Below are 24,813 nucleotides of genomic sequence, written 5' to 3' on the forward strand. Positions count from 1 at the left end.
GCTCTATCACGCAGCGTGTGTGCGCAGAAACAGTGCCTCTTCTTACAGAATTTTCAGGGCGTGAACGGACCCCTGGAATGAATTAAATTTGTATCCAGAGGGTCCACTGTACTAAGAGTTGGCTCGCTCCCCAGGGCATTAGAAAAAATTCCAATGCAAACTGCAAATTTCCCAGTGAAAATAACTGTACACAAATTTGCATAGGATTTTTTTTAAAAACCCAGGTCACTGCTCTTGCAGGAAGGAAAGGACACTCTGTTTTAATAAACAAATTCAGTGGTTGAATTTCGCCTTGTTTGTGCCATTCTTTTTTCTGTGCTAAGGGCTGCTTTATAGCAGAAAGAAACCGCAAGAGAATCCAAACAGGGGTCAGCAAACTTTTTCAGCAGGGGGCCGGTCCACTGTCCCTCAGACCTAGTGGGGGGCCGGACTATATTTGGGGGATGGGAGTGGGAAATGAACGAATTCTTATGCCCCACAAATAACCCAGAGATACATTTTAAATAAAAGCACACATTCTACTCATATAAAAACACATTGGTCCGTCTGCAATTAGGCCAAATCCAGGCCCCAGGCCTTAGTTTGCCTACCCATGATCTAAACTCACCCACTGAATTTCAAGCAGACCTTACTTCTAAACAACTGGCATTCAGCATGAGATCTGAGGCTATGCAGATGGTGGTAATCCGTCTGCAAGTAGAGGAATCCTACATAAGGTCCCTGGGACATATAAGAAATTATATTCCAAGAACATTGGCTTTGCAATGAGAATGCCTTCGAGCAGGATGAAATTTAAAGCTTTAGGAAACATTTTCCTAGATCCATTTAATAGCAAAATGAAGGAGCCACCAAAGAAGGGATAAGTAGGGGGAGGGTGGGCAGGGGGGACTTACAGTAAGTGCTGGGGAACTATGAAAGGCAACAAAAGTCAAAAAACAGACACACACTTTTATTATGTTATTCAGTTTTGGCAAAGGATGCATCAGTGAGCTTTTACATCTGGAAAAGTAACGATTCAAGTAATTTAATTATGCCCCCACCAATGCAAGCCTTACAGCTGTCAACAATTTAACTATACAGTAACCAAAATTAAAAATAAAAGAATAGAGAGGGAGAGAACTCACTTCAATTAGATGCAAGTTTTAGTTCCATTTGTTTGCAATAAACACTCCCTTGTTCACACATGGAAGCTGCTAAATTTCAAAGTATTAATTGACTGTTGTTTAACTCAGTATTTGTTGTTGTTGTCGTTTAGTCGTGTCCGACTCTTTGTGACCCCATGGACCAGAGCACGCCAGGCACTCCTGTCTTCCACTGCCTCCCGCAGTTTGGTCAGACTCATGTTTGTAGCTTCGAGAACACTGTCCAACCATCTCGTCCTCTGTCGTCCCCTTCTCCTTGTGTCCTCCATCTTTCCCAACATCAGGGTCTTTTCCAGGGAGCCTTCTCTTCTCATGATGTGGCCAAAGTATTAGAGCCTCACCTTCAGGATCTGTCCTTCCAGTGAGTACTCAGGGCTGATTTCCTTAAGAATGGAGAGGTTTGATCTTCTTGCAGTCCATGGGACTCTCAAGAGTCTCCTCCAGCACCATAATTCAAAAGCATCGATTCTTCGGTGATCAGCCTTCTTTATGGTCCAGCTCTCACATCCCATACATCACTACTGGGAAAACCATAGCTTTAACAATACGGACCTTTGTCGGTAAGGTGATGTCTCTGCTTTTTAAGATGCTGTCTAGGTTTGTCATTGCTTTTCTCCCAAGAAGCAGATGTCTTTTAATTTTGTGACTGCTGTCACCATCTGCAGTGATCATGGAACCCAAGAAAGTAAAATCTCTCACTGCCTCAATTTCTTCCCCTTCTATTTGCCAGGAGGTGATGGGCCCAGTGGTCATGATCTTCGTTTTTTTGATGTTGAGCTTCAGACCATATTTTGCGCTCTCCTCTTTCACCCTCATTAAAAGGTTCTTTAATTCCTCCTCACTTTCTGCCATCATAAACATTTAGGATCAAGCTAAATCAATTACTGATTTCAGGACAGAACAGGAGATGAATGATAGGACAACCCAAGGTCAGTATGTGAACCTCTCAGAAGAACAATGACATCTTATTTAATAAAAGAGGCAGATATGATGGAAAGGGGGACGGAATCTAGAACAGAGAAGAGGTAGGCAGAGGAAGATGACATTCCAGAACTCTGCCCACAGCCATATTGTGCTGACTTCAAATTCCAGAAATGAAGGCACCTTTAAAACCAAGTTAAGCAGATTGAGCTGGTTTCCCTCATAGCTGGGTTCGGAAATACCCTTGGGCAGCGGCAGATGAAGTCATAGGCAATAATTTCCATCTGTATGTTACCAAGACACACCCTCCTGCCATGCATTCTGCTATAAACAGAAAATTGTTTTAATTTGGAGAAAAGCAAACACACTGAAAGTATTATCCTCTTTATTAGCTCATTACCTTCTTTCACTGAGAAAAACCATGTTAAAAAAGAAACGTGCCACATTTGGAGCAAGAGGGAAGATAGCGGCAAGACTGTGCGGTACACACAGCTACCAAGTTCAGCTCTCAAGGAGGAATCATCTACAGGATGGGTGGGTCACGATTTGATGCCAACATGGCACAAACTCGAAGTCTTGTGCCGTACATGCAATGTTGTTCTCCTCATAAAAATGTGCTTGGGAGGTCAGCTCTACAAGAAGCTCACTCGCCCTTGTTGGTTCGGTAGGTGGTAAGGAGCACAAAACAGAGCTGTGAAACCCTGGACACCCATTCATCTTGCAGGTAGCCATGGGAGTGTCTGAACCCATTCTTCTGGGCTCCCAGAAATCTTTCTGGGAAGGCATATGCCCACAGCTGAAAGACTGAATGCTATCTGTATAGGTGCTGATGCAATCATGAAGAAATAATAAACAAACAAACAAACAGCAACAATACCAACAACATATTATTTATACCCCGCCTATCTGGTTGGGTTTCCCCAGACACCCTGGGCAGCTTTTCAACAAAAAACTAAAAATACAATAAAACATCAAACATTTAAAAGCTTCCCTAAACAGGGCTGCCTTCAGATGTCTTCTAAAAGTCAGATAGTTGTTTATTTTCTTGACATCTGTTGGGATGGCATTCCAGAGGGCAGGCGCGCCTGTTTTGCAAGGATGTCCTACAGTTTCTGTTTGTAGAGTTGCTTGCTGTATTATGGATCTATTACAGAAAGTTTTTAATAAAATTATTTCACACAGACAACCCACTTTGTCCAACTGGAGACTATATGCAGCAAGCGTTATTGCTGTCAACACATTTGGCACCAAGGAATGCAGGTTGAAATGCACCCTGCGCAATATATTTTGTTTATCAAATACTTTTAGGGAATCTGCTTTTGATTATTTCTTCACTGCATTTTCACATTCCTCACCTTTAAAAATAAGCCATAATATTATTAGCACTGGACATGGGAGAACAAGGGCTTTGATTATTGTCCGTTCTGAAACTGCTTCCCCAAGGTACAACATCCCTGAATTGAGATTTTTTATTTTTAAGACTTCCCTTCCTAGTTCAAGTAGATAGGGAGAAAAAACACACACCAGGAGTCATCGTTATTGCTTCATGTTTTAAGAGTGCCATCTAGCGACTCCCTTTCCTCCCTTCCTTAAGGAATACTTTGATAAAATTATACGTGTGTTTTCTTCAGCCTCAAAAGCATCCCTTGACTTTATTTTTAAAAACCAAACAGTAACAGCCCTTTGCCAAAGATCTCACCGGTAGCCTTAGTCGCAATGGCAGTTAAGTAGCATAACTACTGGATAGTTGTGCAACCACGAGGACAGTAAAAAGAAACCCAACACACTTGTAACCGCTAATCTACAAAGCTTAAAATTAATTATCCCCTGCAATTAAGCAAAGCTCTCAAAGCAAAGAACATCATAGCCAGCTCTCACTATGACCTCATCTCAAGTGTTAAAAGGGGGGAGGGAATTAAACCTGATCATCCAAGATTCACAAAATTCCAAAACAGTCATTAGATGAGGCCTACACTCTCAGAAGAAAACTTATTTCTGGACCAAACCTTCAACCCCAATCCAGTGCTGCAGCGCACATGTGAGTGCATACATATATATTTGGTACAAAAAAAGATTGCCCCAGCATGGATCCAAATGTATTCTTGGAAGCTTGTAAGACAGCCTTCTTTAACCACGTGTCCTCCAGATATTTGAGACAACTCCCCATCAGCTCCAGCCAGCAGAGCCTGTGGTCAGGGGTGATAGCAGATGTGAATCACAACATCTGGAGGGCCACAGTTTAGCCACACAAATGTGTCTCTGAGAAAGAAGCCCAAGTGCAGTGACTTGCAGAAATCATGGCATACAGACACTATGATACTCCCAGCCCTGAAGCCCTTCCATTATCAGTGTTTAGCTTGGGTGGGGGTGGGGAAACTGCTCTAGACAATTAACATTTGGGAAGGGCTCCTTTGAGTCAAGCCAACCAGATTTTTTGAGTCAATTCTTCAGATGCTTTGTTTGTTTAAATAAAAAGAAGTATTGTAACAAACTGTTCAAACGGCTCCAGTTCTTTGCTATTCCGAATTTGAAAAACTTAACCTTAGTTTCAACGGCGGCAATAATACTTTTTTTGGGGTGTGTGCGTGCCAATTTGTATGTTTGCCTAACAAAGGAGGCTGACTTATACAGAGTTCACCATGGGTCCAGCCAGTTTGGTCCACACCAGTTTTTCCCGGCCTTGAGTCTCCAGCGGCTTTTGGACTACAACTCGTATCTTCCCTAGCTAGCAGGACCAGTGGCCAGGGATCATGGGAATTGTAGTCCAAAAGCAACTGGAACTACTGGTAGCAGACCCAGAACATTTCAAACATCATTCTGTGACAGGCCTATCTGGAGATGCCAGCAACTGAACCTAGGCCCTTCAGCAAAGTAGATGCTCTACCAATGAGCTATGCTTACTTTTTAAACAGATTCTCACCCGCACATGAGCAATGCCAAATCACCAGCGAAACTGGCCCTGGCCCAATCACAAAGTGAGTGTCTCCCATCTGTTTTCTTGCTGCATCTGGCTTTTCCCCATTACTGATCTCGATTGGGTTTTCACGCTGATGATTAAATGTGGTTTTTAAACATAAAAACACTTCCCACAGATCATTCCATTTGTAAGGTTTCTTGGTTCAAGCTTACTCGCTTTGGGGCAACCATCACTTTTGTGTTGGCTGGAAATTAAAATTGGATTCAGCGTTGTTATGCTTGGCTTTTTCCTACAGTACTCTGATGCCACAGAGACAACAGGTCGTTAATTAATTTGTTAAGATCTGCATGCTTGCAAAAGGCACCAGTTTCATGTCGGGTAAAATGAATGTGGGAATGTAATCATCTTATTGGCAGGCTGTTCCCCTTTTAAGTTATTTACTTACACATCCTGTCCAAGAAGCAAAAGATCAAAGTAGTAGGTCACCTTTTTTACATTATGTGAAATTTTTTTAAAGGTCGCCCCTGCGCAACAAGCCAGTTTTCTTTGTCAACAGGCATTTTCTTTCATATAAGCATCTCAAACAGATTTCTGCTAGCTACAGTTAAGAGCTTTAGCATGTTCTTACACTCACTGGGTTATTCTCCCCACCCCCATTTCCCTCTGCACTGAACAACATCACTCTGTGTTTCCACTTCTATACATCCAGTTTGCCTAACAGATGCAATTTTCGCATAAATGCTCAGAATCAATGGCTACATTTTTGCCCATGGAGGCGCAGGTCAATTCTGTGTTCAGGGCGGCTGTGTAGCAGCTCCATCTGGTATGCAGGCTGAGACCCTACCTGCCCACGGACTGTCTCGCCAGAGTGGTGCATGCTCTGGTAATCTCCCACTTGGACCTTTGAAGGTGACTTGGAAACTACAACTAACCCAGAATGCAGCAGCTAGACTGGTGACTGGGAGTAGCAGCCAAGACCATATAACACTAGCCCTAAAGGATCTTCACTGGCTCCCAATACGTTTCTGAGCACAATTCAAAGTGTTGGTGCTGACCTTTAAAGCCCTAAATGGCCCCTGCCCAGTATACCTGAAGAAGCGTCCGTACCCTCATCATTCAGTCTGGACACTGAGGTCCAGCTCTGAGGGCCTTCTGGCAGTTCCCTCACTGTGAGAAGTGAGGTTACAGGGAACCAGGCAGAGGGCCTTCTCGGTGGTGGCGCCCGCCCTGTGGAACGCCCTCCCATCAGATGTCAAGGAAACAAACAACTATCTGACTTTTAGAAGACATATTTTTAGAAGACATCTGAAGGCAGCCCCATATTGGGAAATTTTCAATGTAAGCCACCCAGAGTGGCTGGGAAAGCCCAGCCAGATGGGCAGGGTATAAATCATAAAATAATAAAAATAAAAATAATACATTAGAGCATAGGGCAAAGATATTTCCAGGAAATATCAGCTTTAAAAATGTTTAGAGTAAAGCCCCCTTCAGGAGTACAGAGGTGGTTATTTGGCACCCAGGACACCCAAAAGCCCACCCGTAACATTATTATTAAGACAGTGCTGCATATTCAACAGTAGTTCTTAACTCATAAGTGCATAAGGAGATCCCTGCTAGACCAGGTCAAAGGCCTAACTAACTCAGCATCTTGTTCTCACAATGGACAACTAAATGCCTCTAGCAAGTCCCACCAAAAGGAACCAAAGGCAACACCATTCTCTCCACTTGTGATTCACAGCAACTGGTATTCAGAGACAATCTGCCACCCCAACAGTAGGAGAACCTAGTCTTATCCTCCAAAACATTTCAATCTTCTTAAATGTCAAAGATAACCAGAAACACAATTTCACAGGGTTCCAATGCCGCAAAGAAAGCAAAACAAATGTGGAAGGGTGAAAGATTTAGGCAGAAGTTGTTACATCATTAGAGAGTGCAGATATATATTAACTTCCAATGGTTTCCTTTGTTGCAAGCACAGAGTAGAGGTGTTCCATTTAAAAATTAAGATAGGACAGTTATTCCCAATCTGATGCCCTCCAGATGTTTAAGGCTACATCTGGAGAGAGACACGTTGTGGAAGGCAAAAACCGGCTATTCCTGAGATTAACAGCATAATCTTATGAATGTTTACCCAGGAGTCAGTCCTGCTGAATTCACTGGCTTGCTCTCAAGTGTGCATTTTCCGTTGCCAACACTGCTTGCTATAACGGTGTACAAAGGCACCAGGCAACAGAAACAGCTATGTATAGTGGCAAAAACACCAGGAAGAAGCAGGGTAACAGACCAGAATCACAGCGTTACACTGATTTCAGGGAGCATAGCAATTTTTAAACACAGCAAGACACTTCCTTACATTCGTCTTTTCAAATATGTATCTGCAAACAGAGGGCAATCCAAGGTTTTAACTTTAAAAAGTTAAACTGAAGCTTTTATGATCTTCCTTCACAGGGTGAGCCAAAAAATGTGGCAGGCAGCGTTTGTGTGCAGAATATACTCTTCCCTTTGGAAAATGAACCCAGGGCCACTCCACAGCAAACTAGTAAGCTATTATAGTAAAACAAAAGGAAATTGTAAGAGGCAAACAAAGCTTTCATGTGCCTTTAGGAGTTTGGCTCTATCAATTAGGGTTCCCTCCCCCCCTCACACTAGATTCTGTCAGCATTTTTACCTTTTTTAAAAAATGAGCCACATGTAGAGATTGCTGTAAGTACTTCCTCATGAATAAACATTTCCAAGGGCAGCCTAACAGTGATGGGAGAGGAAAACCAAAGACCAAGGCAAGTTTATGGTGGGACTGGTGCTCTTGCGAATACATGCTTTTTGCAGCTCCCACATGACATTGCTGTCATCGAAATGCCAGCCCTGTTTTTGCCATATAATCCAAATTTACCCTTTCCATGGAAATCTGATGAGTTCACACAAACATAAACCCTACTGCCAATGATCCATTTGCAATTATGCTAATGACTGATATACAGTATTAAACTTCAGCACAAGGCAAAGTTAGTTCCGTTTTGCAAAGGTTGACATTTCCCCTCACTAGCCTGGTTTGCATGATACAGTAAGCCAAAACTTGTCTTATCTAAAATGGGGAGTAAAAAATGACTGGGGAGAAGTAAAGTAGATCAGAGTTTCTGTCAGAGATGTTTCTGCAGTTCTGCTAAGCTATAGTTTATGGTGTCGCATGAAGCAAGCCACTGCCTACAAACAACTTCTAGATCTATTTCTGAACCATGTGCCTTTTCTCAACACAAGTTTCAGAGTGTGAGAACACATTGCACTGGCAAAAACTGAGCTTTCTAGAGATCAAGCAGCAACAGGTCTAATCTCTTGGAACTGAATGAGCAAGGCTTTTGTTTTTTAAAAAACTACAAATAAGGGAAATAGTTTATAATATAGAATCAGAAAATATCAAGAAATAATTGCCTGGAATATGGTATGTAATTCAGTAGCGTCTCTGAATACCAGTATAGCTGAAGGAGCGTCTCCACCCCCATCGTTCTGCCTGGACTCTGAGGTCCAGTGCCGAGGGCCTTCTGGCGGTTCCCTCGCTGCAAGAAGCCAAGTTACAGGGAACCAGGCAGAGGGCCTTCTTGGTAGTGGCACCCGCCCTGTGGAACGCCCTCCCACCAGATGTCAAAGAGAAGAACAACTACCAGACTTTTAGAACAGTGTTTCCTAACCTTTTTTGGGCAAAGGCACACTTGTTTCATGAAAAAAATCTCGAGGCACACCACCATGCCAGATGGGGAAAGGTCACTTTTTACTTATGTAAAAAAAAAAAAAATAGTAACAGCATAGAAGGTAATGGTTAGGCTAGCATCCCTCTTCCAAATATGCTAGGTTAAGTAGATCAAGTATGTGGTATCCAGTGGGGAGGTTGAAAAGCTGGATTAATAATGAGCCTGCATTGAGGATTTGTCTTACCTTTTTTATGGCTTCATAGCAGGGTGTTGCTTATCACAGTGTTGTTTTAATAGGAGACACATTGCCCTGGGATCTTGCCACTGCTATACAGCTAGGAACCTGATGTTATTGGTAAGGGCCTCTGTTTGCTTAGGCATTTTAATGCTTTTTTAAAAAATGAGTAAACATTCGTGTTTCAGCAGCAGCTGGTGAGACAGGAGACGAGAAATTTAAACAGAGTGGGTTCTAGGCAGTGCCCCCCCCTTCACCTGGAAAAGGCAGGAAGAACTCTTTTGGGCTGCCTCCAAATTCTAATTTTCTTGAGTGCCACCTATAGGAGAACCATGAGTGGGTTAGGATGGCGGGCCAGACCTCGCCACCCTTTGGTGCCAGCCGTGATCTGGACAACTCAAGCCGTTGCCTCTGACTGAACCCGTTATGATTCTGCTCACAACCCCCCATCCCTTGGCGGGCCAGCGGGGTGGGGGGTGGGAAGGGGAGATAATATAGTGAAAGGGAAGCAATAGGGGCTGGAAACTGTGGTAGCAGCATTTCCGGCTGAAGCGCGAGATAGAAAGTGTTATCAATTGCTTCTTCTTGTACAACTGCAGCCAGATCCTACCCGTATTTACTCTGGAGTAAGCCCTAGTTTGTTCACGGGGTTTTGCTTCCGCGTAAGTGTGCATGAGGGATGGCAGCCTTAAATATCGGGGAGACGCAGGAGTCGCCTGCGCTGCTGTAATTCCCCCTCCTTTTGGGGAGGGAGGCACTGGGCTACTGTGTTTACTTGGAAGTCCCACAGAAGTTAATGCATTATTAGGCTACTACTGGCTTAAGCCGGTGCCCGCCTTCATCCCTAGGCGAGAGGCACAGAGTTCTGACCCGCCCGGGCGCTGCCTCTTTAAACGAGCGCATGGTTGAAGAAGGCGCTTGCCCAGCTCCCCTCTGCGCCTTGGAGGGCGGGTTTGAGCACGCGCAATGCGCCGCCCTCCCGCCCTGCGCCGTCGTCGTCTCGCGCTCCTCCCTTTTGCGCGCGCTGCCCCGCCGTCGCCCCATTGGCCGGGTCCTGTCAGCTGATCCTGTGTTATTTCCTGTGTGTGTGTGTGAGGGGAGAATGGAGAGAGAAACCTCGGCACCACCACCGCGGAGCCGCCCCCGGCTCGACGCGGATCCTCGCCGCCGCCGCCCCGCCTCTCGCCGCCCGACTCGCCCGCCTCCCTCCCATGGCACACCAGGAACACCGGTTGGGAAACACTGTTTTAGAAGACATCTGAAGGCAGCCCTGTTTAGGGAAGCTTTTAATGTTTAATAGACTATTGTATTTGAATACTTTGTTGGAAGCTGCCCAGAGTGGTTGGGGGAACCCAGCCAGATGGACAGGGTATAAAATAATAATAATAATAATAATAATAATAATAATAATAATAATAATAATAATAATAATTTTGTTGAGAATCACAAGTGGAGAGGTTGCTGCTACATTCAGATTTTGCTTGCAGTCTTTCCATGGGCATCTGATTGGCCACTGTTAAGAACAGCGTAATCCAGTTTATTTCAAGTAACTGAGAGAAATCTTTCTACGTATCCTTTTTTTGTCCCAGATTCAGATTAGCCAATTGGGAAAAGTTATTTTTTGAACTGTTCAACTAAGAAAAAAATTCAGTTGGGAATCCTGTTTAGGGGTGGTTGTTTTTCAAACTCCACTAGCTAGCGGTGAAGAGCTTGCTCCTGATGAATAAGGGGACTGTTTGGGGGGTGGGAAAACAAACTCAGACCTAGTGTGGATATTTTTTTATAGCATTGCTGCATAATCAGAGTCAGTGATTTGAGCACAGATGCCAATTAAGTACCTCCATATATTGCCAAGAAGTACACATGTACCAGTATCCAAGCAAGACTTGTAGCAATACTGAGGTTTTTATGTAGCTGTTCAGCAGACACTTCCCCGAGATTAACTATTCAGAGAGAGTCTGAAAAAAAGAAAAAAAGAACAAGTTTTCCATTTATGGAAAAACTTGTGGCTAGAAAGGGCAGGCGGCGGACGGTATGGAGACAGCAAATTGAGACAGGTCCGTCCGTCCCCCCCCCCCCGGAAGATTAATTCTTCATCACCATTAGTTGAACCTCCTTTAAAGAGCCAAGCCTACAAACAAAATGACATTTTAAAAAGTTACAAAGTACTACTCACATACTGTTAATGTAAAATCCCCAAACTGGAGCTTGAAAGGATGCAGAGTTCATGCAAACTATGAGCCCAGAATTTTCTAGTTACAGTGTAAAGAGTTAGAATCGCATACGCAGCCAAGTCAATACAGTATAGACACTGAATACATAATTATATGGATACATTTGTAGTTTCAAGAGTGTGTGATTTGTAATGTAAATACAAAAATGTAACACTTTTAGGGCTTTTTTAAAATTTATTTTAAGGATGCACCTAGTCTCATTGGTATAGCTCAGGGTTTCCCAAACTTGGGCTTTCTGCTGTTTTTGGACTCCAGTTCCCATCATCCCTGACCTCTGCTCCTGCTAGCGAGGGATGATGGGAGTTGTAGTCCAAAAAAACAGGAGACCAAAGATTGGGGAAACCCTGGTATAGCTGAACAATGAGAAACCCATCTAATGGAACTTATCTAGTGACCCCATGATGTGCTATGGTAAAGGAGAACAGAAAACAATGAGCAAAAAAAGAACATTGTTAGGCAAATAAACTGCTTTGTGTTGGCCTTGCTCCCACATTAACTATTTTATATGTGCATCATGGCAGTCTAATTCACATAGCCACTTCTCTCTAAGACTAAATGATCTTACTCCTTATCCATATCCCTGGATTTTACATGTCTTACTCTGGGGCAAACTACTGTATCTTGAGTGTTAGCATTCATTTCTTAACTGTAAGAAAAGCAGCTAACAAATACAAGGAATAATGGTTCTTTCTTATTTCAACAACTTATGTCATAGCAGTTATCTGTCTTGAGTTATTCAAGGCCCAGCTTGGTAGTGACCAGTTAGCAGATTCCCACAAGTTGGAGGTCAACCATATTTCCAGTGGTACAGGACAGGAATGGAAACTTCTGTATACAACTCTTTGAGATAGACAGATATCACCTCCTTATAAAGGCTTACAAGCACCTTGAGTGGGGTTGCAACATCTGTGCTGTGGAAATACAATTTGACCAAGGATCCCTTGTGTAGTTATCATTTGCAGGACTGTGGTTTAACAAGGAAAATCTTTCAAGCAAGCATAAAGAGGTAACCAAGAAGCTTTCTTCCACTTAAACTTTGAGAGCCTGCACAGCTAACCATTTGTAATCAGTGCATGCTGAAAAGTGGGGAGTTCAGCTCCCCACTATCGCTGTTTACTGCAGGCACAGGCAAACTCAGCCCTCCAGATGTTTTGGGACTACAACTCCCATCATCCCTAGCCAACAGGACCAGTGGTCAGGGATGATGGGAATTGTAGTCTCAAAACATCTGGAGTGCCGAGTTTGTCTATGCCTGGTTTAGGTAAAGGTAAAGGGACCCCTGACCATTAGGTCCAGTCGTGGCTGACTCTGGGGTTGCGGTGCTCATCTCGCTTTACTGACCGAAGGAGCCGGCGTACAGCTTCCAGGTCATGTGGCCAGCATGACTAAGCTGCGTCTGGCAAACCAGAGCAGCACACGGAAACACCGTTTACCTTCCCGCGGGAGCGGTACCTATTTATCTACTTGCACTTTGATGTGCTTTCGAACTGCTAGGTTGGCAAGAGCAGGGACCGAGCAACGGGAGTTCACCCGGTCGCGGGGATTCGAACTGCCAACCTTCTGATCGGCAAGTCCTAGGCTCTGTGGTTTAACCCACAGCGCCACCCGCGTCCCTATGTCTGGTTTACTGCAACATTATTAGCTGGGCCCAGATAAAGAAGGCATTTAAATTCAAGGGTTGAGATTTCAAAATGCCTCTAAAAAGTCCTAACTGCTCCTAGTTACATCAAGGAGCATCAGATGATAAGCACTGCTAATTCTAAAAGACTGACTCCACAATTTAGATAATCAGCTCTTACATTACTCATTACCAACTGAATCCATAAGGAGATCATAAAAACAATAATGCCAAGAACAGTTACAGTGCTGACAAAACCTCAGTCCCAAATGGTAACACAACATGTCAAAAGGATTGCAAATTAATGCAAGCCCACAGTGTAATAGAGTCCATTTTGTGTGTGTGTGTCTGTTAAATATATTATTACATTTTATTGTCATGGTGGGGAGGAAGATTACAATGCTGGCTAAATCTAGAGAAGGTTACCTGTGCTTAGTCTCAGTATTCATCAACAAGATGTGTATTTAGCAGTATTTAGATGGCTTCAACTGAAAGCTCTGCTTTCATCTAAAGAGGGTGGAGGCGGAAAGACTTACCAAAAATGATCCAATGTTATAAACCACTGAAATGGCAGCACACCATGCATTTCAAGGGCATTACATCCCCAAAAGAATTCTGGGAATTGTAGTTTTTACCCCCTCACAGAGCTACAATGCCTAACCTTAAAAAGGGAGAGGCTGGAAGGGTTTGGGAGCAGTCTTTCTCCTCCAGCAGTAGGCCTGCCCATTCCCCCCCCCCCCAGTTGTCAGTAGCGTGATCCAGGGATGTTGGCAGCAATTTCTATATTGTAGTTGTTAGAGCCAGCTTGGAGACATGATTGTATGGGAGTGCTTTCTCAACAACCTACCACAAAGCATTAGAACAGTATGTCAATCAATGACATGGCAACATCATTTGATCTCCAACAGTATTCCCAACCCCAATAAATCAGGAGCTCAGAACAACCTTTTGAAAGCACAAGGGAAACCTATTGAGATCTGGACTTCTTAGCCGTTAAGACTTTACTCTTCCGAGCAAAGCAGCTTCTGGTTTAACCTCTTTTGTAAATAAAGAATTTATTTCCAGCATAGGCGGCCAGTTGTCTTGTTCTTTCAAGCACACTGGGCAGTGAGCAAGGACGTTTTGTTGGCTTTTAGCCCACCAAGCTGTCTAGACTTATAGAAAGAGCACAAAGGAATTTATAGGATTACATTTTACTAAAACAAACAAATGTACAATATTATATTATTCCTTTCTTCCACACGCACAAGAAACAAAGATCTAAATCACTTCAGTGATCGGCCATAAGTGAAAACTATATTTATCACTTCAGAGCCTCTCTTTGTGCCTTGAACACAGGCAGAAAGATCTCACAATGAAGTTATCCATAAGATAATCATGATAAACAAAAGGAACAGAAAGCCTTCCAAAATTCTTACGTTTTATTACACAATCCACACATTTCAGGAAACATCTGCGAAAACACAAGACAGGGTTTCATGCCAAACTTAATTCCATTTAGAAATGAGTATGTATATTATAAGTCGACACAGACACATTAATTATTTCTTCGAAGGCATGTAATATAAGCAAGAGGAGGACCCATTCAGATGTGTGTGGGCTACTTTGGTTGTTTTTTTTAAAAAAACACACACAATTGTTTCCCTGTGGTCCACCAAGTGTTTCAAATTTTACAAAGCAAGAGATCCCAAGTATCTACTCTTAACAGGCAAGGCATAACTAATCAGCGTTAAGGGATCCCGGGCATGCACTCTTGCTTCTGAACATAATAAGTATTTTGCCTCTTAAGAAGCTCCACTTAATCCAACACTCCTTACAGAAATCTTAGGAACCAGCAGGTACTAACTAGGCTGACCATCAGAACATCCGTGGACCATAATCAATCTTACAAATGTCCTGATTTAAACAAAATGAAAATGTTCTAGACATGCAGGTCATCAAAACCACCAATAAGCTATACTAAGCATTTTTGGCTGAAACAAAGAGAAGCTAAGCTCTTGAACAGATGAAGGGCTGGCACTGGCTAGAGCTAACTAGATTGGCTGGATACTTCTGCTGCAGATCACAGGTGCTGAGCAAGGGCCTATCTCAAGTTTCTATTCTTGGACTTCAGATATTTATCCTCCAAAGCCCATCAAAGTCTCAGAAGGCAAGACGCTTGGCTTGCTGGAAGGATTGGCCGCTATTCCAGTTAGCACTTCAATCCAGCACATACTTAACTTTCCAGAAGACTCACTGAACCTAGGGGGCTGCTATCGTAGCATAACTACAGATGATCTGGTTAAAAAGTGCATGGCAATAGGAATAGAAGGCCAGGGCAAACACCAAACTCTAGAGTTTACATGCTTGCCAAGCTATGTTTCCACACTTTTGTCTCTTCCTTCCATCCCTAGAGTTATACCCATTATCAACTATAGTTCCTCAGGGCACAGGTAACTAAAATAGAATATAAAAGATACATCAAAACTAACAGAGTTAAAATTACAATTCAGTACTACGAGACAATAATTAAACTTTCATTCTGAAAAGGTTCTGCTAAATTAAAAAGTCTCAATTATGCATCTAAATGAGTTCCTTTCCAGTAGTTATGAACTCCACATTGAAGAGGCCACTGAAAGTACTACTTGTGGAATCAAGGTGAATTGTCTAGGTGCAGAGGCTGTTAGCAGGTGGAACAGGAGCCTTAACAGTTTCTCAATTGAGATGTAATGCCAAACCATGGTTTGCAGACACATTTCAACTTACAGTACCCAGTTCTGCTTTGTTGATAGATCACAACCATGGTCTGTTGTAAATCAGACTTCACATCAAGCTTCCTTAACCATGGCTTGGCCTGCTGCCTAAATTCAGTATGAGGATGACACTGCAGTTTTGCAGCAGTCAATGAATGCCTCCCAGAACTTTTATTTACACACAAACCTCACTTATCTCATATGGGTATATCCCAGTCTCTTGTTTAGGGGGGAAAAAGCATCAAATACTTTAGACTAATATAACTTTTAAGTTCTATCCTCTGCTTGAAAAATCACTTTTACAGCAGGTGTTTAAAGACATAGGTTTCCCTCTATTACTGGTAGATCTGTCCTTCGTTTCAACAAGTCTTGCAGCAAATGGGCATCGTGGGGCCATTTTCTGTAAGATTTAAAAAGCAATGGGTGATATCTAACACTATGTCAGATTCATTAATGGACCCACCGAAAGCAATGAGCTTTAAGTTGGATGTTGCCCATTGGAGCTATTGGGAAAGCTGCTTACCAAAAAAAGAAGGAAGTAACAGGAAACCAAGAATCCTAATTCAAATTAAATACAATCACAATTGCATTCTCAGAAGGTTGTTAGAGAAGCTATCTTTTTTTAAAATACACAGCTGCTTCTTGCTGCCAATATTGTGCATAATTGGCAGTAGTTCAAAACAAGAGTTGTTACTGAAGGCAAAGACCACAACTGTAAAGTGAGAGATCTGCAGCTCATGTTCTTTCTTTCTTTTTTTTAAGGCACAGCTGAATGCAATGTAAGCATGCTAATGTCTTCATAGATTTGCTTGCATTCCTGGGCATATCCCAGACATTCTGGCTTACAGACCAAGAGAAGGGCAGTAAAGTGAGGCAGAACAGAGCAGAGCAGCTCAAAAAGCTTCCATACCTTTGATGGCAAGATTTAATGCATGTATTTCAAGCAGACATAGCCAACTGACAGGTAATGGCCTTCATCTTGCTTCTGGTCTGACCTGCACTAAGTTAGAAGCCTGCACCAGAAGACATTCCATCTAACATCAGAAGAAAGATCATTCCAGAAGCTTCTGAAAGTCTTCAAATTAGGTGTTGGGAGAGTCATTACCAGCTTGCAAGAAAAGCACAGCTATTTCATGTGTGGTGTTTTTTTTGTCTGGGCAGGGAATAAAGCTATGCCTTGGATCCCAAACGCCTTGGCACTTGGACGTTTTGACCCCCGAATGCCGAAAACCCAGGAGTGTGTGTTCCGGTTTGCGAACGTTCTTTGGAACTCGAATGTCTAACGGGGCTTCCCATTGGCCACAGGAGCTTCCTGCACCCAATCAGAAGCTATGCTTTGGTTTCTGAACGTTTGGAAGTCAAACGGACATCCGGAACAGATTCCGTTCAATTTCCAAGGTATGACTGTAATCTGCAAGTGCCATCCCAGAATAAGAAGTGGCAAGGAAACCTGTGGGGCATCTCCTTTTTATTTTGACAAAGTAACCTGCCAACAGCTGCATTGTCAACTGTTCACAGTGCTTTATATGGATTATCCAATTTACGACAGCCCTGCAAAGTAAGTAAAACTAGTATTGTTTCTAATTTGCCAACACGAGACTGTGAGGGTACCTTGCCAAAGGCCATCTAGTGAGTATATGGCAGAGGCAAAATCCAAACCAGGGATTTCCTTATTTGTAGCTAAGTCTCTTAACCACTACAGCACATAAACTCTTCACTGCTGCTTGCAGTGTCAGCATGGAGAGGGGCTTCTGGGTAGATAACTCCATCTTCTAAACAGCTTGGTCAGCAAAAGAGAAGTGTTCTAAGAAAATAATTTTTAAGAACCAGCAAAGTTTGTTGGGAAATATCCTGCAGGTTAACTTTATGGTATTATCGTGCCTTTGGTCATCAGTAATTCAAATTATGGCCACAATCCAACAGTTAGTTGCACTTGGGCCAGACATTTAAATGTGTTCAAGTACATTTAAGTCTGTGAGGACTTGTAGTCAGTGTTGCGTCTCCCCAAAAAAGCGAGAAGGGGGGAAGTGGGAAGAGAAAGTGGTAAATGACAGCACCTTTGCAGCATTTAATTATTATTATTAAAGACAGCTTTAAGTGATTGAATGGGCTGGTGCATCTTAATTACTGTGCATATTGTGGGAAATCTGTCTGCAGATAAAAAAAAAGCTGCAATGAATACACACTGCATGGTCATACCATGTTCCTGGAGTCTTCCTAAGATAATTAATTCAGTTAGAACAAAGTCTAAACATGAATATAATAGAAAAACAAGGTTAAGAGTTATTACAGGGCCCTTGAGAAATTTATCTCAAGAACTGGAAATACCCTTTGACAATGGACCAAGAATGAAGGAAACCGCATCTGGAAAGACTGTCATTTTGGCAAGGAGGAAAATGATCTGATTAGTCTGAGTACTGCTGCCAGAAATGTCATGACATCAGTGTGCTATAAGTTGTAAAACATGTTGCTTCTCACCATTCTTCAGCTTGATGAAGAAAAGAAATTCCCTCCCTCCAGTTCCTGTTATGGCAAACCCATAAGCAAGTGGGGGAAGGTAACTCACCTGTATACCTAGAAGACTGATGCCCCAAACAGGTAACTTCAGGTTACCTTTTCCATTAAACCGAACAATTAAAGCTGGCCGAGTTAACAAACTTGTCCTTACATAAAAGCCTTACACAAATTGTTTCACATGGTTAAATTCTGTTCAGATTTAGAGAACACATATCCAACAGCTATCCCACAATATTCATGGCAGCTACAACGTCAGATGTCTCAGTTGCATGGTTATACTAGAAATTCCACTATAAGACAAGGAGAAAGGCATTCTCTCACATTTGCTACTGAAAGTTTGTTTGGAAACAATGACAAATTATACATGAACGAGCCTCTAGGGTCCATCGTCAAAGCAACTGCTAACATTAGCCTTATTGTTCAAAGCCTAATCTTAAAATGATGCCACGAGTACATCTTATAACACTAGTGCCTTAATAGTGTTGTAGTGTCACGGAACATCTGTGAATATTCCAACTTCTGAGGAGGAAAAGGTAATAATCACTGTGAGGGGAATGATAAGTCAGTCTGGCTAAGATAAAAAGTAAACAAAGACGGTAGATAGCAAAGACAATAAAAGGTGAGAAAAGGGCAAGCACACACACATATACCCTGATATGTTATCTAGAAATTGGAATGACTGTATGCCGCTAGCATGAAGGGGCCCTGAAAATGTGATGTGAAGCAACTAGCCAAGTATTTGGTTGCATTCAGACAACCATAGTTCTGCTTATTAAACTGAGACATGGACAAACCTTTCCACTACACATGTGTTTAAACCAGGAAACCTCTGACCATAGCTATGGTCAACTGCTTCAGAGTAACATAGAAATCTAAACCACAGTCTGCAGCTGGTGTGGGAATCTGGATGGTTCCAAACCTGGTAGGCAAAGTTACTTGGTTCAGACAAAATGGAGAGCAGGCAAAAGGCTCATTCATATCAAGGCACAATAAGACCAAAAATTAATAATAATCACAATCTACAGTTTAGTTTTAGGATTACAATCATTTTGGTCAAATGGTGAGACTAGATATGCTCACCAAAACACAGAACATTCCTTATACAGAGTCAGCCCACTGGTTCTTCTACCTCAGTACTGCCTACAATGAATGGTAGCAGCTCTCTGGGGCAGGTAGGCTTCTGAAATCTTTGGTCCTCTTGATCTTGCTAAACTACAACTCCCATCATACCTAGCCACTGGCCATGCTTAGTAGGCTCCAGTACTTTGGCCACCTCGTGAGAAGAGAAGACTCCCTGGAAAAGACCCTGATGTTGGGAAAGATAGAGGGCACAAGGAGAAGGGGACGACAGAGGACGAGATGGTTGGACAGTGTTCTTGAAGCTACAAAGATGAGTCTGACCAAACTGCGGGAGGCAGTGGAAGACAGAAGTGCCTGGCGTGCTCTGGTCTATGGGGTCACGAAGAGTCGGACATGACTAAACGACTAAACAACAACAACAACAAGTAGGGCTGATGGGAGTTGCAGTTCAGTAACTTATGGAGGGCTAAAGGTCCGCCACTTCTCTAAGACTGTAGACAAGGATTTTCCCCAACCTAACCAGAAAATGCTATACACTGCCTTTTGCATCCAAAGCCTATTCTCTACCTCCTTTCCCCCTGCCACAGCCATTACACAGGTACAAATCAGTATGTTTGTTCACAGGCATGATGTGAAATAGCAAACCCAACTTCTGGCTGGGGAGCAGCATGGTCGAATGAACTGGAGAAGCCACCACTACACCCAAAGCTCTGCTGCTCACACTGGTCAAGGCAGAGGATAGTATGTTTGGTGACTGTTGCTCAGTCAAGCACACGTGTACAGCAATGAGCTGAGGTTCATGCGCAATTACCACAAGGCCCTCTTTCCCCCAGAGTTAAAACTCCCCAGAGTCCCCACACCAGTTATGAGCAAATAAGAGATTCCAATGTACTTAAGACACACTAAACCCATAGATTTTCTCAGACGATAGGGGGAGACAGACCAAACAGTTAACAACCAAGGCAGAAGAATTTGTTTCGCCAAAGTACGCCTCAGTTATCCAAGCAGCAAGAAACAAAATATTTCAACATCTCTGACAAGTATAATGTTCTCGACCAAACATTTTATTATCAATAGTCTCTAAAAACATTTTCTACTCACGTGGATGTAACAATTCTACATCCTAGTTTTCTATCGTGGCAAACTTTGTCATTTAAGCAAGAAAATTCTGGGATTACTTCAATTTCTGTGCAAAAATCTTCACATACTGCATGATTTTAAAATCTTCACTTAATTCTCAATTAACCACTGCATTAAAGCATTTTGGGGTTCCATTTAGCTTTTCTTTTTTAAAGTTCTAAATAGAAACAGTGTGGATTAAAGGGAAAAAAACCTTTAAAATACAATTACCTTTTCAGTTATACTACAGGATATTAGGGAAATCCAGACTCCCCTGTTGCTTTTAGCCACATCTGACTTCAATCTTAATAGCTCAGCTATTAACCCTGTAAGGTTTCCACCACCACCCAGCTGATGTTAAAGTTTGCCTAGGTAACTAAGGCTGACCCAACTACAATATCTGTTAATACAAAGAGAAAATAGCCATGTAGCTCCCAAATTATAAAATCTACCACTTGCATTGTGATCCTAAGCAAAGTTAACTTGGAAGTTTATGTCTTACAGAGTTCGATGGGACTCATTCCCAACTAAAGACGCCTAGGATTACAGCTTTAGGCTTACACAGTCATGAGGCCCCCTTTAGTGCAGTGGGACTTTTTCCAAGTAAACATTCACAGGATCAAGCTGTAATTGTTTTTAACTTTCTACCAGCTTTTGCTAGAAAAAAACGGGGGGGGGGGGAAATCCATGTCTGTTGCTGGAGTATTTACTTTTGAAACTTAAGCATCAAATAAAGACTAAACAATTCCTTCAGCAAGCAACTGAAAACAGAACCTTCTACATGAACTGAAATACTTGGGAAATGGCAGAGCCAAATGAATCTTAAAAACCTAGATTCTGCTAAATTTGCTGCAGGCAAAGTGGGTGGGGAAACAGCTAGCTAAAGGTCAGTGTTCTCAATCACACCTCAAGCTATAGAAAAAGGCATGATAGCCATTTATTTTTGTCACCTTTTTGTTTTAGTATGTGGGAAATACACAGGGCGAGCCTTTAAATCTTCTGCATCAAGATTGCGCTGGGAGTTGTAAAATCTTCCCCACTGTGCTTCAAGCTTCCCAGTTGATGGCATTTAAAAACACTAAAGCTAGTACAAAAAGAGCTTTATTTTGTTTTCCTTAACCCCCAGCTGTGGGAACAGTGACAGATTTCTGAGCTAGGCCCAAACATAGCCACATATACACCTTAAGATGAGTGCCCCCCCCCCAGCCAAGTCAGCCAAAATAAATGGTTACTGCTTTAAGTTTTAGATCTCCAAGCTAAGGCTCAATTTTGTCTGGAAAGGGGAGGGGAGTTTAATGTTCGTTGCACTTTCTAAGCCAAGTAGCGAAGGCTAACTCTGTACCTTAAAAACTGAATTTTAGATGGTTTTCACCTTCAAGAGTTAAAAAATGTTCCTCCCATCCCTTCACCACTTTAAAGAACCAAGACCCAGACATATTGTTAGGGATCGCCAAAGGAACTCCCGCGGGGCTGCCCTGTATATACAAAATAATAGGAGGGAGTTGAAACATTGACACTTGACTGAGGATAATGGAGAAAGCAAAGCCTTGCTTGTATTGGGGGGGGGGAGCCAGTTGTCACCCAAGTGACAGACAACAGCTGAGCTCACACATCTGGAGCCTGATTCAGGCAGACTCCCTGAAACTCACACCCATCTATAGCCATGGCCCGCTGCTAGAAAGACAGATGGGAGTTTTCCTTGCATGGATTGTATAAATAAATATATAAAGTGGCAGATACTCCGTAGCAACTGCCACACTGGCTGTGTGCTCTTTAAATGCATCCTTTTGATCGCAGCGAAACAGCTTATTGCTATGGGCATAAGAGATAAATATAGCTTCTTCTTTTTTTAATAAAAAAAAAGTGCAAAGAGATTTAATTACACACATACCCTGACCTTGATATAATAAATAGTTACACTAGTTCCTAATGCTATGTTCCATTCCTGATACTTGCATAGCCATGCAGAGTTAAAAATTAAAAGCTGCTTCGGAACCCGCTTGAGAAAGTTACAGCAAAAAGTTGCACCAACCCCATTCTGGACACGATTCTTCTGCAAGCAAAACCCTCCAAATTCTGGGTTTGCACACCCACACACCAATGCACGCGTAGTCCTTTCTTCTTGCAGATCCAACTCTATGGGTGCTTACTCAAAAGAAGGTTCCACCGAGTTCAAAGGGGCTTACTCCCAGCAAAAATGGACTGTCTGCGGCGTTAGGGGGTACAGCCCTAAAGCACTCACCCTTTTCCAAACAGAAGCAACGGCGGATTGAACTGAATACGGCATTCCTTACACCGAGAAAGGAGAGCACTCTCTCGCTATTGTACCCCAATGAGAGTTAACTAGTACTCTGTGTCTCGGTTCCATAAATCACCTTGACCAGCCCGAATCAAAATGCACGAGTATAAAAGAGGCAAAGAAACATTCCACGCAAGACGCAGTCCACAGTGAGGTTTACCCCCCCCTCTCTTCTCCCCCAAACTTATACTATATACAACATTAACGTCTCACATCGAAGATAACCGATCTGTAGAAAGGACTTTATGATCTGAAAACAGAGACGATGGCACTTTTGTCACCCAAGAAAATCTTCAATTAAAACATTTTTTAAACAGTGGGATCTACCCTTAAGTAAATGGGGTGTGTGTGTTTAAGTCCCTCATTAAGTGCAGCCTAAAACTTACCACTGAGGAATTTGAAAAGATGATGATCATTGGTAGAAGTTAAGGGTCTGTGGAGGGGGCGGGTTGCTTGTTTTTGCTAGATTTCCTATTCCAGTACTGTAACCAGTTTCCGGGGACTTTTCTTGGAGAGTGGCAGGAGATGCTAAGAGGGCGGAGGGGGGGGGCGATCCTGCGACCTCCTTTGAGGGATTCTACCTAAAGTGCCCCACACCACAGAAAGCAATTCCGTTTTTTCCCCCCTCTCTCTGTCTCTGCTGCAGCACAGACTCACCCTCGACGAGAAGGACTCCGGCCACTAAGTCGCCCAGGTGCTCTCGCCGGACGGCGATCCCCACATTGGAGGCAACAGCAGCAGCAGCAGCAGCAGCAGCAGCAGCAGCAGCAGCGCCTGCCTGGTTCCTCGCTCGGCGGCTCTACCCCTCGCGGGAAATCAGCGCACGCCGAAGCCGCGCATGTCGAGCGGAAACGCGGCGGCGGCGGCGGCGGCGGCGGAGAAGGGCGCCTCCGGGGACGGCGAGTGAGCGAGCGAGCCTCCGCGCCAGCAGAGAGCGAGCAGCGACCCCCTCGGCGGCCAACCCTCTTCCCCTACTGGAACTCCGGCGCCCGGCACCCGCTTGCCATGAGGAAAGCCTTCCCCGCAGCCCATTGGCTGCAGCTGCCCGCGCCAGCCAATCGACGAAGGGCCTCGTCCCGTCGGCGCTCCGGAAAACCCGGTTGGGTGGATCGCGTCAGTGGAGACGGGTGGGCTGCGCGCGCGACGTTTCCCCTTGGTGTCGCAGGGAAAGGTTTTGGGGGTAGGCGCTGCCCGTCCCCCAAAACAGGGGGGGGGGAAGCGGGGAGGAAGAGAAGGAGGAGGGGCCCTGCAAGACTGCTGCGAACCGCTATAAAAGGACAACTTCCCATAGAAGCATGGAAGGGAACCTACCGGGTCATCTAGTCCACCCTCATTCAAAGCAGGAATAATAATAATAATAATAATAATAATAATAATAATAATAATAATAATAATAATAATAATAATAATAATAATTTTTAATATACCCCGCCCTCCCCAGCCAAGACCGGGCTCAAGGCGGCTAACAAATTCAGGAATGTCCCATAATAGGAATCGAACCTGCATCCTTTGGCGTTATTAGCACCACGCTCTAACCAACTGTGTCGTTTGGTGATTAGCGTTTTGCTCGCCATTTGAAGTTCACCCAGGCATGGCAAAAGTTTTAAAGCCCTTCCCTTGATGGATATGCGTCTAGGAAAGGGGCGGAAGAGCTGGCGTTGCCAATTTCCTCCGGTGAAATTGACAATTAGCTTCCCCCACCCCACACACCACTGCTACTAATCTTGGGAGAGGGAGGCAGTTGGTTGGTCGCTCCGTTCGGTTTCTATATTTGCCCCAGGCATCTCTTCGCAGATGTGCCCAAGGTTTTTTGGGATTCTGCCATAATATGCGTACAAGTATATATCGGACCCACCCGCTGGCATACAGAAAAAGTCGCCGAGATACCGTAATATTTGATTTCACCGTTTGATGTGCTGCCAGTTGTATCCCTATGAACCGCGAAGCATATGGCTCGTAACGCCGTTTACTTGGAAGCAAATCCTAGGGAAGTCAATGGAATTTGCATTCAGGGGAGTAAAGACAACCTCTCTCCCCCGCCCCCCAATGTTAATAAATAAATATGCTAAAACAAAATTATTGTCAAATGTTGCAAGCTATGCTCAAGATTTTTCAGTCAACTGCTAAATTGGTTTAATGGTCAACATTCACCAATGTTGTACATATGGAAATTGATGGGTTAATTGAGCAATATGCACATTAGCTATATATACTGAGCTTTTCAGGCATATATTGCTGCAACATTGGGGCAGGGAATGATATATTTTCTGAATGAGCAGTGTACAAGTCTGGCTTCTTAATAAGCTGACACAGTTT

At 43.3% G+C, this 24,813-nt stretch overlaps 1 protein-coding gene across 1 annotated transcript in view; it reads right to left on the bottom strand.

Annotated features, from left to right (window-relative positions):
- PRICKLE1 (prickle planar cell polarity protein 1) overlaps positions 1-23,471 on the bottom strand; it is a 69,833-nt gene extending 46,362 nt beyond the window's left edge. The window contains exon 1 of the mRNA XM_082239605.1: positions 23,155-23,471. The gene's annotated coding sequence lies outside the window, so the exon portion shown is untranslated. The remainder of the gene's footprint in view (positions 1-23,154) is intronic.
- Between the last annotated feature and the right edge of the window lie 1,342 nt (positions 23,472-24,813).

This window comes from Podarcis vaucheri (assembly GCF_965113315.1).
Source record: "Podarcis vaucheri genome assembly, chromosome: 10".
NCBI classification, from domain to species: Eukaryota; Metazoa; Chordata; class Lepidosauria; order Squamata; family Lacertidae; genus Podarcis; species Podarcis vaucheri.